We start from the raw sequence: 17,253 nt of genomic DNA on the forward strand, positions 1-17,253 counted from the left end.
CCGGCTCAAAGGTAACCGAAACTCTAGAAAACGGGTTTTTGATACCAATAGATACATCAAAACAATCATATTTCAATGTTGAATTCAAATATATAACTTTCATCAAGTTTAGTGCTACCCATCAAAAGTTACGCGCCTGAGAAAATTTGGCTGATTTTCAAAAAAAGGGGGAAAGACCCCCTAAAAAATATAGAATCTTAATAAAAATCACACCATCAGATTCAGCGTGTTAAAGAACGCTTATGTAGTAGTTTCAAGCACATATCTGCAAAAATGTGGACTTTTGCATTTTTTGCCAGAAGAAACATCATGGATGTGTGTGTATGTATTTTTTTTTTTTTTCAGGGGTGATCGTATTGACCCACTTATCCTAAAATATCGTGGGAGGGCTCATTGGAACGGAAATTAAAAGTTCTAGTGCCCTTTTTAAGAGAACAAAAAAATAGAGGGCACCTAGGCTTCCTTCCATCCTAATTTTTTTCCCAAAGTCACCGATCAAAATTTTGAGACAGCAATTTTGTTCAACATGCTAAAAAATATCAGAAAGATGTCTGTTAAGACGACTTAATCACCCAAGGTCTCCGGCGGGAGGGCTGAAAGTTATGAACTTTACCCAATGTTAACGTATAGTATTGGTTATTGGAAAGTATAGAGAAGTTTTCAGGAGGGTTTTTTTTCTGGTAGTGGGGGCGGGGGGTGGGTCGGGGGTTATGTTGAAGGATCTGTCCATGAAGGGAGTTTTCATGGGGGAAGGGAAATTGCCATGAAGGGGGCGCCGTACTTGCCAGCATTATTTATTGATTATTGGGAAGTATACAGACATTTTCAGGAAGGATTTTTTTCTGGTGGGTGGGGCTGGAGGAGGGGGTTACTCAGGAGAATCTTTCCGTGGAGGATGTTTCTTTGGGGTAAGGGAAATTTCTATGAAGGGGGCGCCGGATTTCCAAGCATTATTTAAAAAAAGATCAGAAATTAAATTTAAAAAAAAAACAAGTTTTTTTCAACTGAAAATAAGAAGCAACATTAGAACTTAAAACGAACAGAAATTATAACGTATATGAGCTGGTTCTCCCCCAAGTCAATACCTCGCTCTTTACGCTACAGTTTTTTTTTTAGTGCTTTCAAAAGAGCTATCTATTCTAATTAAACGGCTTTTGTGATTCAGGGTTTTGTGAATTAAATTTTTTTTAACTTTTAACGTAAAGAGCGTGGTATTGACTTAGGGGAGAACCCCCTCATATACGTAATAACATATACTTAATAAAAAAAAACAATAAAAAAACAAGTGATACGGCTCAATAGTAATCGAAACTTTTAAAAACGGAATTTTGATGTCAATAAATGTATCAAAAGAATGTCTTTATAACGCTGATTCTAAATATATAAATTTTATTAAGTTTAGTATTACTCATCAAAGGCTACAGGCCTGAGAAAATTTACTCGATTTTTTAAAGAGGGGGGAAACATCCCCTACAAGTGAAAGAATTTTAATGAAAATCACACCGTCAGATTCAGCGTATCAAAAAGCGTACGCTAAAGTTTGACTTTCTCACAACTCTTATTTTTTTAAACAATGAAAACCTTATTCCGTATATGAAAGGGGCTGTCCCCTCCTCAACGCCTTGCTCTTTACGCTAAAGTTTTTTATTGTTTAAAAAAATAGAGTTGTGAAAAAGTCAAACTTTAGCGTAAAGAGCAAGGCGTTGAGGAGGGGACAGCCCCTTTCATATACGGAATAAGGTTTTAATTGTTTAAAAGAAATATGAGTTGTGAGAAAGTCAAACTTTAGCGTAAACAGTGAGGCGTTGAAGAGGGGACATCCCCTTTCATATACGGAATAATTTCTGTTCATTTTAAGTTTTAATGTCACTCTTTACTTTCAGTTTAAAAAACTTGTTTTTTTATTTAATTAACCTAAAGAAACCAGTTCTTCAGACACTTTGGTTTTATCTTCGTTTTATCATCCTTTCAGCATCAAGTCCATTAAAAACAATTACAAAAAACTGGAGATGCGGGGCATCGATCCCCGTACCTCTCGCATGCTAAGCGAGCGCTCTACCATCTGAGCTACATCCCCATGAAATCTAAAGCGACTTAAGGGAATGTAGAAAATGTTTAAATGTGTTGGACTATTTATTCACAAATTATGATTTTTAGGTATTTTTCTGAGTTTTTGGTAACCGTTTTCTAATAAGAAACCACTGGCTGATCCAGGGGGGGGGGGGGCGAGGGGGGCCTAACGTAGTCTAAAGTAGTTTAATTTACCTAGTTAACGCAACTTTGCGTTAATTACACTTGCTCCTAACGCAAGTTTATCGGATCAACCTATTTTGCGCTCCCTCCCCTTTAAAAAAAAAAAAAAAATGGATTCGCCCCTGTAAGAAACAAGGTTTTACTTTAAGGATTCCGGTAAATTTTCGGCAGTTCATATTATTGACTTACGAATAAAATAAAAACACCACTCGATGCCTTTTTTATGCTCATTACGGATATAACAATCATTTTTGTAGAAAAATTAATTTTACCCCGCCCCTATATATACCAACTCCGGGTATATATTTGTACATTAGGGGGTGGGGGTAAAATTTAAACTTGCCTCTCATTTGCATCGAAAATAACCTTTACCCCCATCCCCCTAATGTGCAAATATATACCCTGAATTGATATATATATATATATATATATATATATATAAATATATATTATATATATATATATATATATATATATATATATATATATATATATATATATATATATATATATATATATAAATATATATATATATATATATATATATATATATATATATATATATATATATATATATATATATATATATATATATATATATATATATATATATATATATATATATATATATTTCGGTTCGTTTTATATTGACATAGTCTTTTCAGGCAAAAAGAAAATAATACTTTAAATCTTTTCGTTTTTTAAGACTTTACAGTTTGGCCTGTAATTTGTATGCTGGAGAAAAATTTTCAAATTGAAAACTAGATAAGATAAGATAAGTTTTATTATTCTTCATTAAATACAAATACAATATTACCTTTTATTAATCCCTCAAAGGCTCATTGGCCTGTACAAAGAGGGGCGACACATGAATTACATACTCAGAGATAAAAAACAAAAGAAAATTTAAAATGATCACTTACTCACATATGAAGGAAAGAATAGAAAATATAGATAAACTGGAAACTATAGAAAAAATTAGAATAAATAAACTAAATTTATTAATTATATTAAATAGACTCAAAAAGAAAAATAATAATAATAATAATAATAATAATAATAATAAAAAAAAAAAATTATATTATTATTACTATAAGTGAATTCCTATCGTCGTAACAGAATTATGTGTATTGTCAGGTAGAACCAACATCACAATAGCTGTTACGATATTATTCATAACTCTCATCCAAGATATTAAAATATCATAACTTAAGCCATGTACAGCCCTTTTAAGCTTGTATTTAAAACTATATAAATTCCAGTTCAACCAGCTCTGCTTATTTCTGAGGCTAGGTAAAAAATTGACATTTATGGGTTATTTCAGTCATATGGCTTATAATTATTAGACTGTAATAAAATGGTGCGAAAGCAATAAAATTTAACCCGTCTTCATGAATGCTACTCCTTAGTGAACTATACAAGTTTCAGCAATAAATATTGATAGTCATACCTGAGGTCTGGGAGTCATAGCGCAAAGAAGACCACCATAAAACAGAACTAAACATTCAGGGGACATCAGCTCCACAAAAAAAAAAAAAAAAATAAAAAAAAAAAAAAAAAAAAAAAATTATTAAGTTTGATTGTTAACAAAATGGTCCTTAAGAATCCTCTTGAAAGTGCCAAACGAGTGGCATTTCTGTACTGAAGAAGGCAGGGAGTTCCAAACCTGATGACAAACGATGAGGGGATTGAAATCTGACCGCACAGTGGGAGTAGGAGGAATGCAGATATTATGTGACGAACGAAGGTTAAATGGAGCTGAATCAGAAATAAACTGAGGAGTTTTTTGAAGAGATTTTGGAAGATTGCCATGAAGCTGATGAAAAAAAAAAGAACCAAAATAAAGATTGTAGATAGACTGTATATTTAGACGCGGTCTTGTTTAAGAACGGTTGGTTTCAATAACCAGACGCGGTTTTTTATAATACTTGACAGAAAGCGACCGCAGTGCAGAAAGAAAAGTAGACATCCATACTATGGGGCACTAAGAGACATATGACTGGACAAGGCAGAAAAAAGAAGCTTCAGAATAGATCCAGGAAAGGTGTGTTTGAGTTTTCGAATGACACCCAAACTCCGTGAGACCTTAACCCTAATCATGGCTATATGGTGTCTAAACGAAAGGTTTTCATCAAGCAGGATACCAAGATACCGGACCAACCGATTCTTTGGTCTACACAAGGAGCACCTGAAGCTGTGTCAGTTGAAGGACAGCTACACCAATTCAAGACAAGATAAGAAAATTTGACTTGGCAACATTCAAGGCCAAGTAATTCGCCTCAAACCATGAAACTACTCTCTCAAATATTGCCACGAGATTAGATCTGACATCACATTCCGTCCTCCCTAGAGTCCCAAAAGTGCTGTCGTCAGCAAAAGCAACGAGGCAATCTTCATTAGAAGTAGCATTGGGACACGAAGGAACATCCGGATGACAAATATTACAGCATACTAGAGGACTGGTGTTCTTGACTGCTGAAATCAGATCATTGGAATAAACCAAAAATAAAACAGGGTCAAGAACAGATCCCTGAGGGACACCATATTCTACTTCAGAAGGGCTCTGGAAAAACGGATCAATTGAAATAAGTCTACCAGAAAGATATGATTCAAACCAAGAGAAAACATTTGATCTTATACCAATATGCAATAATCTCCAAAGAATAATCTGATGAGTCAAAGAATCAAAAGCTTTACGAACATCCAAAAATAAAGCTGCCGGGATAAGACAAAAATCTATTGCCGAATGAATGAAATTCAAGAGAGGTGCACAAACATGCTCTGTAGAGTGATTCGCTCGGAATCCAAACTGGAGATCATGGAAAAAATTTTTGACATCCAGAAAACTAAGAAGCCTGGATAGCATATCCTTCTCAAAAATTTTGCTGAAAACAGATAGAAGAGAAATTGGCCTATAATTAGCAGGATCACTCAGGGACCCACCTTTATAAATCACTATAACCTTAGCTCACTTGAGTGATTCAGGGAAAATTCCATTCAGGAAAGACAGATTGACAAGCTTAGTCAATGGTGACAGAATAGCAGGAAGAACGGCACGGATAACCCTTGTAGGAATTCTATCTGGCCCTGAAGACGATGAACCTTTAAGTGCATTTATGATCCGACCTGCCTTAAGCTCAGAAACAGGGGTCAAGACCATTAACTCTAAACATGGGGGTCCAAGATAGGCTCTGAAATCGCAACGAGGAGTTGTAGAGCTCGCAGATGAAGCAGTCGTTTTTCCTATATTATCAAAATAATAAGTAAGCTCTAGCTGAACATTTTATTCTCCTTGGACAATTTTACCGTCAACTATCAGCGTTGTAGGAACTGAAGGCGGAGGGGAGTAGGTTTAAGTACAGAATTAATAATTTTCCATGTCTTCCCAACATCCTTTCCACACTCAGAAAATTTCCTGTGATAATACTGAGACTTGGCCTTCCGACACAGAGAATTAAATATATTCCTATAGGCCTTGAACCGCTGATGATGATAAGCAGATGACGAAGCCTTGTATAGTTTCCACAGATAATTTTTCCTTTTCCAGCTTTTATGGAGACCTGGAGTCATCCACGGATTCAGCAGTACTATCCTCTTCGAGGTATGAGGCTTTGGATTCTGGTGGCAAACTTCTAGGATACCTTCTTTTACTGAATCATAAAAGAAATCAAAAGAGCGTTTAAAATCCGATTCAGAATCCAAACTATCCCATGGCTGATCAGTCAAACGAGATTTAAGTAGACTGAATCCAAAACCTGAAATGGAAAACTTGACACCATCCGCAATAAAATCTTTTTACATTCTTTGATAGCTTGGACACACTTACGCAATTTTGACTTGGTCAAATTTTAAGAGCAGAAGTAGCCCTAAAAGTTTGAACATATTAACCTCAGTCGTCCTTGGGTTACTGCTGAGACGCCTTATTGGGAATTAGCATTAACACAGTGCATTTTGATTTAATCTTAAGGCAACATTTAGTTTTTAAACATAATGGGCAAATGGGACGGTGGGCGTGGGAGGGGAATTAGTTGCCCTCTAATCATTTTCGACTATTAAAAAGGGCATCAGCCCTTTCTATTTTCAATCAAATGAGCCCTTTTCGAAGTTACCACGACAACTCCTTCGATACGAAGTGTCCTGGTCTAAACAACAAAAAATAATACATTATACCCAAATCGATCTTTACTATAAAAATGTCAAGCCTTCCAATCACTTTCGACTATTACTAGGCCTTTCGATTTCCAATCAATTGAGCCCTTTTTGAAACGACAACGCTTTCTACAAACACCTTATATGCGCCCAGGGCGTAAATTACAGGTCTTATCCTAAGGGCTGGTAGGGTGGCTGCCATCCTCTAAAACCTAATTTCCAAAACTTTCCACTACGTTAAACAAAATAGCTATCTCAAAATTTGGATTGGATGCGTTTGGGGAAATGATGGCGTGAGAGGGGCGTTAATTGCTCTCCAATCACTTTCAACTATTAAAAATGGCACTAGCCCTTTCAATTTCCAATCAAATGAGCCCTTTTGAAGTTTCTAAGACAACACTTTAAATAAAAACCTTATATCCCCCCAGGGCATAACTTACAACCCTTGCCCTGAGGGCTGTGTTGTCATTCTCAAAGACCTGATTTCCAGAACTTTCTACTACGTTGAACAAAATAGCTATCTGAAAATTTTGATTGGATGTGTTTGGAGGAATGGTGGGCGTGAGAGAGGGGTTAGTTACCCTCCAATCACTTTCGAATATTAAAAAGGGCAATAGCCCTCTCAATTTCCAACTGAATGACCCGCTTTTGAAGTTTTACGACAACTATCTATAAACAAAAACCTTTGCCATGGGGGCTCTGGGGGGTTTGTCATCCTTAAATACATAATTTCCAGAACGTAATGCGTACAAAATGGCTACCTCTAAACTTTGATTGAATGTTTTTGAGAAATGGTGGGCGTGAATGGGGGGTTAATTACTCTCCACTCACTTTCGACTATTTGCCCTAAAATTGCCCTAAAAAGGGCAACTTCAATTTCCAGTCACAGTGAGCTCTTTTTGGAATTTCTACAACAGCGTTCTGTATAAACCTTATACGCCACAAGGGTATAACTTACAACCCTTGCACTGAGGGCTCTGAGGGGGTTATCATCCTAAATGACCTAATTGCCAGAACTTTCAACTACGTTGAACAAAATGGATATCTCAAAATTTTGATTAGATGTGTTTGGGAAAATGGTGGGCGTGAGAGGGGCGTTAGTCGCTCTCCAATCACTTTCAACTATTAAAAAAGACACTAGCCCTTTCAATTTCCAATTGAATGATCCCTTTTACAGTTTCTACGACAACGCTTTAAATAAAAACCTTATACGCCCCCAGGGCATAACTTACGACTCTTGCCCTGAGGAATGTGAGGGGGAGGGGTTGTCCTCCTTAAAGACCTAATTTCCAAAATTTTCAACTACGTTGAATAAAATGGCTATCTAGAAAATTTAATTGGATGTGTTTGGAGAACAGGTGTGCGTGACAGGGGGGGGGGTATTTGCCCTCAAATCACTTTCGACTATTAAAAAGGGCACTAGCCTTTTGAATTTCCAATCGAATGAGCCCTTTTTCAAGTTTCTACGATAAAGATTTGAATATCATTCTACGATAAAGATTTTGTAAGGGCATAACTTACAACCCTTGCCCTGAGTGCTGTGGGGGTTGTCATCCTCAAAGACCTAATTTCCAGAACTTAAAACTACGTTGAATAAAATGGCTATTTCAAAATTTTGATTGGATGTGTTTGGGGAAAAGCTGGGCGTGAGAGGGGGTTAGTTACCCTCTAATCACTTTCGACTATTAAAAAGGGCACTAGCACATTTAATTTCCAATCGAATGATCTTTTTTGAAGTTTCTACGACAACGCCTTCTATAAAAGCTTTATATGCCCCCAGGGCATAACTTACAACCCTTGCCCTGAGGGCTGTGGGGGTGTGTCCTCCTCAAAAAAATAATTTCTATCTGGAAATCAACTACGCTGAACAAAATGGCTATCTCAAAATTTTGATTGGATGTGTTTCGGGAAATGGTGGGCGTGGACGGGGTGTTAGTTGCCTTCCAATCACTTTCGACTATTAAAAAGGGCACAAGCCACTCCAATTTCCAATTGAATGAGCCCTTTTCGAAGTTTCTACGACAACTTCTTCGATACAAAGTACCCTGCTCTGAAGGAAAAAAATAATAAATAATACATTGTGCCAACGTCGTTCTTATATCCCCCCGGGGCATAACTTAAAACCCTTGGCCTGAGGGTTGTGGGGGAGTGTCCTCCTCAAAAACAAATTTTCTATCAGGAAATCAACTATGCTGAACAAAATGGCCATCTCAAAATTTTGATTGGATGTGTTTTGAAAATGGATCGGCTTGGATGGGGTGTTAGTTGCCTTCCAATCATTTTCGGCTATTAAAAAGGGCACAAGCCACTCCATTCACCATTTGATTGTACCCTTTTTGAACTTTCTGCACCAACTTCTTCGACGCGAAGTGCCCTGCTCTAAAGGAAAAAAAATAAAACATTGTGCCAACATCGTTCTTATACCCCCCCCCCGGGGCATAACTTAAAACACTTACCATGACGGTTGTGGGGGAGTGTCCTCCTCGAAAACATATTTTCTATCTGGAAGTCAACTACGCTGAACAAAATGGCTATCTCAAAATTTGTTTGGATGTGTTTGGGGGAATGAGGGGCGTGGGTGGGTGGGGGGCTAGATGCCCTCCAATCACTTTCGACTATTAATAATGGCACTATTCACTCCAATTTCCAATCGAATGAAACCTTTTCGAAGTTTCTACGACAACTCCTTCGATACGAAGTGCCGTGGTATGGAAAAAAAATAATACATTGTGCCAACATGGTTCTTTACTTAGGCATCGCGATTGCGCTGCATATGATTAAAGACCCATTCACAATGATATTTTACTAATACGGAGATTTAGTAATATGGAGATACGAAGATCTCAAAATTTTGAGATAGCCATTTTGTTCAGCGTAGTTGATTTCCAGATAGAAAATATCTTTTTGAGGAGGACACTCCCCCACAACCCTCGGGGCAAGGGTTTTAAGTTATGCCCTGGGGGCATACAAGGTTTTTTAGAGAATGTGCTATCATATAAACGTCAAAACAAGCTCACTCGATTAAACATTCAAAGGGATAGTGCCCTTTTTAATAGTCGAACGTGAATGTAGGGAAACTCGCCCCCCCCCCACGCCCATCAGACCCCCCCACACCACCAAACAAAATTTTGAGATAGCCATTTTGTTCAGCGTAGTTGATTTCCATATAGAAAATATCTTTTTGATAAGGACACTCCTCCAATACCCTCGGGGCAAGGGTTTTAAGTTATGCTCTGGGGGCATATAAGGTTTTTACAGAAGGCATTGTCGTAGAAACTTCAAAAAAGGCTCATTCGATTGGAAATTCAAACGGCTAGTGCCCGTTTTCATAGTCGAAAGTGATTGGAGGGCAACTGCCCCCCCCCCTCCCTCCCCCAAACATCCAATCAAAATTTTGAGATAGCCATTTTGTTCAGCGTAGTTGATTTCCAGATAGAAAATATCTTTTTGAGGAGGACACTCCCCCAAAACCCTCGGGGCAAGGGTTTTAAGTTATGCCCTGGGGACATATTAGGTTTTTATCGAAAGCTTTGTCGTAGAAACTTCAAAAAGGGCTCATTCAATTGGAAATTCAAAGGGGTAGTGCCCGTTTTATTAGTCAAAAGTGATTGGAGGGCAACTAGCCCCCCCCCCATCATTCCCCCAAACACATCCAATCAAAATTTTGACATAGCCATTTTGTTGCGGAGGACACTCCCCCACTGTTTTTGAGGAGGACACTCCCCCACAAACCTTAGGATAAGGGCTTTAAGTTATGCCCGGGGGCATATAAGGTTTTTATAGAAAACGTTGTCGTAGAAACTTCAAAACAGGCTCATTCGATTGGAAATTCGAATGGCTAGTACACTTTTTAATAGTGGAAATTGATTGGATGGCAACTAGCCCCCCCCCGCGCCCATCTGTCTCCCACACACATCCAATCAAAATTTTGAGATAGCCATTTTGTTCAGCGTAGTTGATTTCCAAATAGATAATATGTTTTTGAGGAGGAAACTCCTCCACAACCCTCAGGGCAAAGGTTTAAGTTATGCCCTGGGGGCCTATAAGGTTTTTATAGAAGGCGTTGTCGTAGAAACTTCAAAAGAGGCCCATTCGTTTGGAAATTCTAAGGGTTAGTGCCCTTTTTAATTTTCGAAATTTATTGGAGGGCACCTAGCCCCCCCCCCCACGCCCATACTTCCCCCAAACACATTCAATCAAAATTTTTAGATAGCCATTTTGTTCAGCGTAGTTGATTTCCAGATAGAAAATATGTTTTTGAGGAGGACACTCACCCACAACCCTCAGTGCAAGGATTATAAGTTATGCCCTGGGGGCATATAAGGTTTTTATTGAAATCTTTGCTGTAGAAACTTGAAAAAGGGCATATAAGGTTTTTAAAGAAGGCGTTGTTGTAGAAACTTCAATAAAAGCTCATTCGACTGAAAATTCAAAGGGCTAGTGCCCTATTTAACAGTCGAAAGTGATTGGAGGGCAATTAGCCCCCCCCCCCCACCCATCATTCCCCAAAACACATCCAATAAAAATTTTGAGATAGCCATTTTGCTCAGGGTAGTTGATTTCTAGATAGAAAACATATTTTTGAGGAGGACACTCCCCCACAGCCCTCAGGGCAAGGATTATAAGTTATGCCCTGGGGGCATATAAGGTTTTTATTGAAATCTTTGTTGTAGAAACTTGAAAAAGGGCTCATTCGATTTGAAATTCAAAGCACTAGTACCCTTTTTAATAGTCGAAGATGATTTGAGGGCAACTAACCCCACTGTCACGCCCACCATTTCCCCAAACACATCCAACCAAAATTTTTAGATAGCCATTTTATTCAACGTAGTTGAAAGTTTTGGAAATTAGGTCTTTAAGGATGATAATCCCTCCCCCAGAGCCCTTAGGGCCAGGATTGTTAGTTATGCCCTGGGGGCATATAAAGTTTTTATTGAAAGCGTTGTCGTAGAAACTTCAAAAGGGCTCATTCAATTGGAAATTGAAAGGGCTAGTGCCTTTTTTAATAGTTGAAAGTGGTTGGATAGCGACTAACGCCCCTCTCGTGCCCATCATTTTCCCAAACACATTGAATCGAAATTTTGAGATATTCATTCCGTTCAAGATAGTGAATGTTTTGAGGATTTTGTCTCTTATTATGATAACCCCCTTAATGACCAAGGTTTAAGGGTTGTTGTTTGTGTCCTAGGAATATATAAAATTTTTATTGTAAGTACTTTCGTAGAAACTTCAAAAGGGCTCATTCGATTGGAAATTGGAGTGGCTGGTGCCCATTTTAATAGTGGAAAGTGATTGGAGGGCAACTAGCCCCCCCCCACGCACATCATTCCCCCAAACACATCCAATCAAAAGCCATATTGTTCAGCTTAGTTGATTTCCAGATAGAAAATATGTTTTTGAGGAGGAAACTCCCCCACAACCCTCAAGGCAAGGGTTTTAAGCTATGCCCTGGGAGCATATAAGCTTTTTATAGAAAGCGTTGTCGTAGAAACTTCAAAACAGGCTCATTTGATTGGAAATTCAAAGGGCCAGTGCCCTTTTTAATAGTCGAAAGTGATTGGAGGGCAACTAGCCCCCCCCCCCCAACGCCCATCATTCCATCATTGTTGTTTTTTGTTTGTTTTTTCTCCATACCCGGGCACTTCGTATCGAAGGAGTCGTCGTAAAAACTTCGAAAAGGGCTCATTCGATCGGAAATTGGAGTGGATAGTGCCCTTTTTAATAGTTAAAAGAGATTGGAGGGCAACTAACCCCCCCACGCCCATCATTCCTCCAAACACATCCAATCAAAATTTTGCGATAGCCATTCTGTTCAGGGTAGTTGACTTCAAGATAGAAAACATATTTTTGAGGAGGACACTCCCCGACAACCCTCAGGGCAAGGATTATAAGTTATGCCCTGGGGGCATATAAGGTTTTCATTGAAATCTTTGTCGTAGAAATTTGAAAAAGGGCTTAGTTGAAAGTGGTTGGGTAGCGAATAACGCCCCTCTCACGCCCACCATTTTCCCAAACACATCGAATTAAAATTTTGAGATAGCCATTTTGTTCAACGTAGTTGAAAATTCTGGAAATTTTGTCTTTTAGGATAATAACCCCCTCAGAGCCGTCAGTGCAAGGGTTGTAAGTTATGCCCTAGGGGCATATAAAGTTTTTTATTGAAAGCGTTGTCATAGAAACTCTACGACAACGGCTCATTCGATTGGAAATTGGAGTGGCTAGTGCCCTTTTTAATAGTCGAAAGTGATTGGAGGTCAACTAGCCCCCTCCCCCCACGCACATATTCCACCAAACACATCCAATCAAAATTTTGAGATAGCCATTTTGTTCAGTGTAGTTGATTTTCAGATAGAAAATATATTTTTGTGGAGGACACTCCCCCACAAACCTCAGGGCAAGGGTTTTATGCTATACTCTGGGGGTATGTAAAGATTTTATAGAAAACATTGCTATAAAAACTTCAAAACAGGCTCATTCGATTGAAAATTCAAAGGGCTATTGGCCTTTTTAGTAGTCGAAAGTGATTTGAGGGCACCTAGCCCCCCCCCCAACGCCCATCTTTCCTCCAATCACATCCAATCAAAATTTTGAGATAGCAATTTTGTTCAGCGTAGTTGATTTCCAGATAGAAAATATGTTTTTGAGGAGGACACTCCACCAAAGCCCTCAGGGCAAGGGTTTTAAGTTATGCCCTGGGGGTATATAAGGTTTTTAAAGAAGGCGTTGTCGTAGAAACTTCAATAAAAGCTCATTCGACTGGAAATTCAAAGGGCTAGAACCCTTATTAATAGTCGAAAGTGATTGAATGGCAACAAGCCCCCCCCAACGCCCATCATTGTTGTTGTTTGTTTTTTTTTCTCCATACCCGGGCACTTCGTATCAAAGGAGTCGTCGTAGAAACTTTGAAAAGGGCTCATTCGAACGAAAATTGGAGTGGCTAGTGCCCTTTTTAATAGTTAAAATTGATTGGAGGGCAACTATCCCCCCCCACGGCCATCATTCCCCCAAACATCCAATCAAAATTTTGCAATGGCCATTTTGTTCAGCGTAGTTGATTTCCAGACAGAAAACATGTTTTTGAGGAGGACACTCCCCCCAAAACCCTCAGGGCAAGGGTTTTAAGTTATGCCCTGGGGGCATATAAGGTTTTAATAGAAGGTTTTGTCGTAGAAACTTATAAACAGGCTCACTAGATTGGAAATTCAAAGGGCTAGTTTCCTTTTTAATAGTCGAAAGTGTTTGGAGGGCAACTAGCCCCCCCCCCCCACGCCCATCATTCCCCCAAACACATCCAATCAAAATTTTGCAATAGCCATTTTGTTCAGCGTAGTTGATTTCCAGACAGAAAACATGTTTTTGAGGAGGATACTCCCCCCAAAACCCTCAGGGCAAGGGTTTTAAGTTATGCCCTGGGGGCATATAAGGTTTTAATAGAAGGCGTTGTCGTAGAAACTTATAAACAGGCTCACTAGATTGGAAATTCAAAGGGCTAGTACCCTTTTTAATAGTCGAAAGTTATTGGAGGGCAACTAGCCCCCCCCCGCCCCCCCCACGCCCTTCATTCCTCCAAACACATCCGATCAAAATTTTGAGATAGCCATTTTGTTCAGCGTAGTTAATTTCCAGATAGAAAATATGTTTTTGAGGAGGATACTCCCCCACATTCCTCATCCTTAAAACCCAAGGGTTTTAAGTTATGGGGGTATATAAGGTTTTTAAAGAAGGCGTTGTCGTAGAAACTTCAAGAAAAGCTCATTCGACTGGAAATTCAAAGGGCTAGTTCCCTTTTTAATAGTCGAAATGTATTGAAGGGCAACTGCCCCCCCCCCCCCCACACCCATCATTCCCCCAAACACATCCAATAAAAATTATGAGATAGCCATTTAATTCAGCGTAGTTGATTTCCAGATAGGAAATATATTTTTAAGGAGGACACTCCCCACAACCCTCAGGGCAAGGATTATAATTTATGCCCTGGGGGCATATAAGGTTTTTACTGAAATCTTTGTCACAGAAACTTGAAAAAGGGCTCAATGGTATCAAGTTTTCCATTTCAGGTCAACTAGAGGAGGTATGAAACTAAATTAAACAGGACTATTTGTGTCTAGATTTCTAAAAGGGTGTATTTTGTTAAAAATTGCTTAAAATTTTTGTCCAGCATACAAATAGCAGGCCAAACTATAAAGTCTTAAGAAACGGAAAGATTTAAAGTATTATTTTCTTTTTCCCTGAAACGACTATGTCAATATAAAACGAACAGAAATTAATTAAAAACCTTTTTCCAGAAAAAAGGTTTTTCAAAGAAAAGTAAAGAACTTCATTAAACAAAAAATGAGCAAAAATAAAATCAAATAATCTACCAAGCGTGAAACTACCACAGATCAGCATCGATAAATAAATTAAACCCAAAACGATCAGAAATTACAATAAATAACCGAGTCAAACTCAAAACGAGTAGAAATTAGCATGAGTTGGGCGCAAAACCCCTAGTCCTTACCAAGGCCAGAACAAAATTTGCACTTTACTCAAAAAATATAACAGTTTTTACTTTTATAACTTTAATAAATCAAAATAAATCAATCAAGTAAAGTGAAAATTTTTTCAGAGTCGAAAGTGATTGGAGAGCAACAAGCCCCCCCCCTCCCCCAACGCCCATCATTCCTCCAAACACATCCAATTAATATTTTGAGATATCTATTTTGTTCAACGCAGTTGATTTCAAGATATAAATTTTTTTTTTGAGGAGAACACTCCCCCACAACCGTCAGGTCAAGAGTTGTAAGTTATGCCCTGGGGTCATATAAAGTTTTTATAGAAGGCGTTGTCGTAGGAACTTCAAAACAGACTCATTTGATTGGAAATTCAAAGGGCTAGTGCCCTTTTTAATAGTCGAAAATGATTGGAGGACAACTAGCACCCCCCCAACGCCCATCATTCCCCCAAACACATCCAATCCTTCGCGATTTTTTGTTTATTAAGATAGAAAATATGTTTTGAGGAGGACACTCCCCCCCCCACAACCCTCAGGGCAATGGTTTTAAGTTATGCCCTGGGGTCATATAAGGTATTTATAGAAGGCGTTGTCGTAGAAACTTCAAAACAGGCTCATTCAATTGGAAATTCAATGGGCTAGTGCCCTTTTTTATAGTCGACAATGATTGGAGGGCAACTAGCCCCCCCCCCCACCCCACGCCCATAATTCCCTCAAACACATCCAATCAAAATTTTGAGATAGTCATTTAGTTCAGCGTAGTGGATTTCCAGATAGAAAATGTGTTTTAGAGGAGGATACTCCCTCACAACCCTCTGGGCAAGGGTTTTAAGTTATGCCCTGGGGGCATATAAGGTTTTTATAGAAGGCGTTGTCGTAGAAACTTAAAAACAGGCTCATTAGATTGGAAATTCAAAGGGCTAGTATCCTTTTTAATAGCCAAACTCAAAACGAGCAGATATTAACATAAGTTGGGCTCAAAACCCCTAGGCCTTACCAAGGCCAGAACAAAATTTGCACTTTACTAAAAAAGTATAACTGTTTTTACTTTTATAACTTTAATAAATCAAATAATATTAACATTTTGATTACTAAATATCAGTATATGTATATTAAACTGACAATGCACATTCATTTGTATTTTTTCAGTAAAGTGCAAATTCAAAAGGCTAGTACCCTTTTTAATAATCGAAAGTGATTGGAGGGCAACTAGCCCCCCCCCCCCCCAACGCTCATCATTCCCCAAAACACATCCAATCAAAATTTTGAGATAGCCATTTTGTTCAGCGTAGTTGTTTTACAGATAGAAAATATGTTTTTGAGGAGGACACTCCCTCACAACCCTCAAGGCAAGGGGTTTAAGTTATGCCCTGGGGGCATATAAGGTTTTTATAGAAGTCGTTGTCGTAGAAAGTTCAAAACAGCCTCATTAGATTGGAAATTCAAAGGGCTAGTACCCTTTTTAATAGTCGATCGTGATTGGAGGGCAACTAGCCCCCCCACGCCCATCTTTCCCCCTAACACATCCAATCAAATTTTTGAGATGACCCTCGTGTTCAGCGTAGTTGATTTCCGAATAGAAAATATGTTTTTGAGGAGGATACTTCCCCACAACCCTCAGGGCAAGGGTTTTAAATTATGCCCTTGAGGCATATAAGGTTTTAATAGAAGGCGTTGTCATAAAAACTTCAAAACAGGCTCATTCGATTGGGAATTAAAAGGGATAGGGCCCTTTTTAATAGTCGAAAGTGATTGGCGGGCAACTTCCCCCCCCCTCCCACACCCATCATTCCCCAAACACATCCAATAAAAATTTCGAGATAGCCATTTTGTTCAGGGTAGTTGATTTCCAGATAGAAAACATATTTTTGAGGAGGACCACTCCCCCACAACCCTCGGGGCATGGACTATAAGTTATGCGCTGGGGGCATATAAGGTTTTCATTGAAATCTTTGTCATAGAAACTTGAAAAAGGGCTCAATGGTATCAAGTTTTCCATTTCAGGTCAAGTAGAGGAGGTATGAAACTAAATTAAACAGGACTATTTGTGTCTAGATTTTTAAAAGGGTGCATGTTATTAAAAATTGCTGAAATTTTTGTCCAGCATACAAATAGCAGGCCAAACTATAAAGTCTTAAAAAACAAAAAAACTTAAAGCATTATTTTATTTTCCCCTGAAAAGACTATGTCAATATAAAACGAACAGAAATTAATTGAAAAAACTTTTTCCAGAAAATAAGTTTTTCAAAGAAAAGTAAAGAACTCCACTAAACAAAAAATGAGCAAAAATAAAATCAAATAATCTACCAAGCGTGAAACATCCACCAATCAGCATCGATAAATAAATGAAACCCAAAACA

General features: G+C 38.4%; 1 protein-coding gene and 1 non-coding gene across 3 annotated transcripts in view; both read right to left on the reverse strand.

Annotated features, from left to right (window-relative positions):
• The window catches only part of LOC148949605 (SUZ RNA-binding domain-containing), a 158,919-nt gene that overhangs the window by 54,222 nt on the left and 87,444 nt on the right, over positions 1-17,253 (reverse strand). The gene's annotated exons all lie outside the window — the stretch shown is intronic.
• Positions 2,005-2,077, reverse strand: TRNAA-AGC (transfer RNA alanine (anticodon AGC)). The gene has a single exon. It is a non-coding gene; the product is annotated as a tRNA-Ala (tRNA).

This window comes from Artemia sp. Qi Xiang Cuo, chromosome 8 (assembly GCF_049724085.1).
Source record: "Artemia sp. Qi Xiang Cuo chromosome 8, ASM4972408v1, whole genome shotgun sequence".
NCBI classification, from domain to species: domain Eukaryota; kingdom Metazoa; phylum Arthropoda; class Branchiopoda; order Anostraca; family Artemiidae; genus Artemia; species Artemia sp. Qi Xiang Cuo.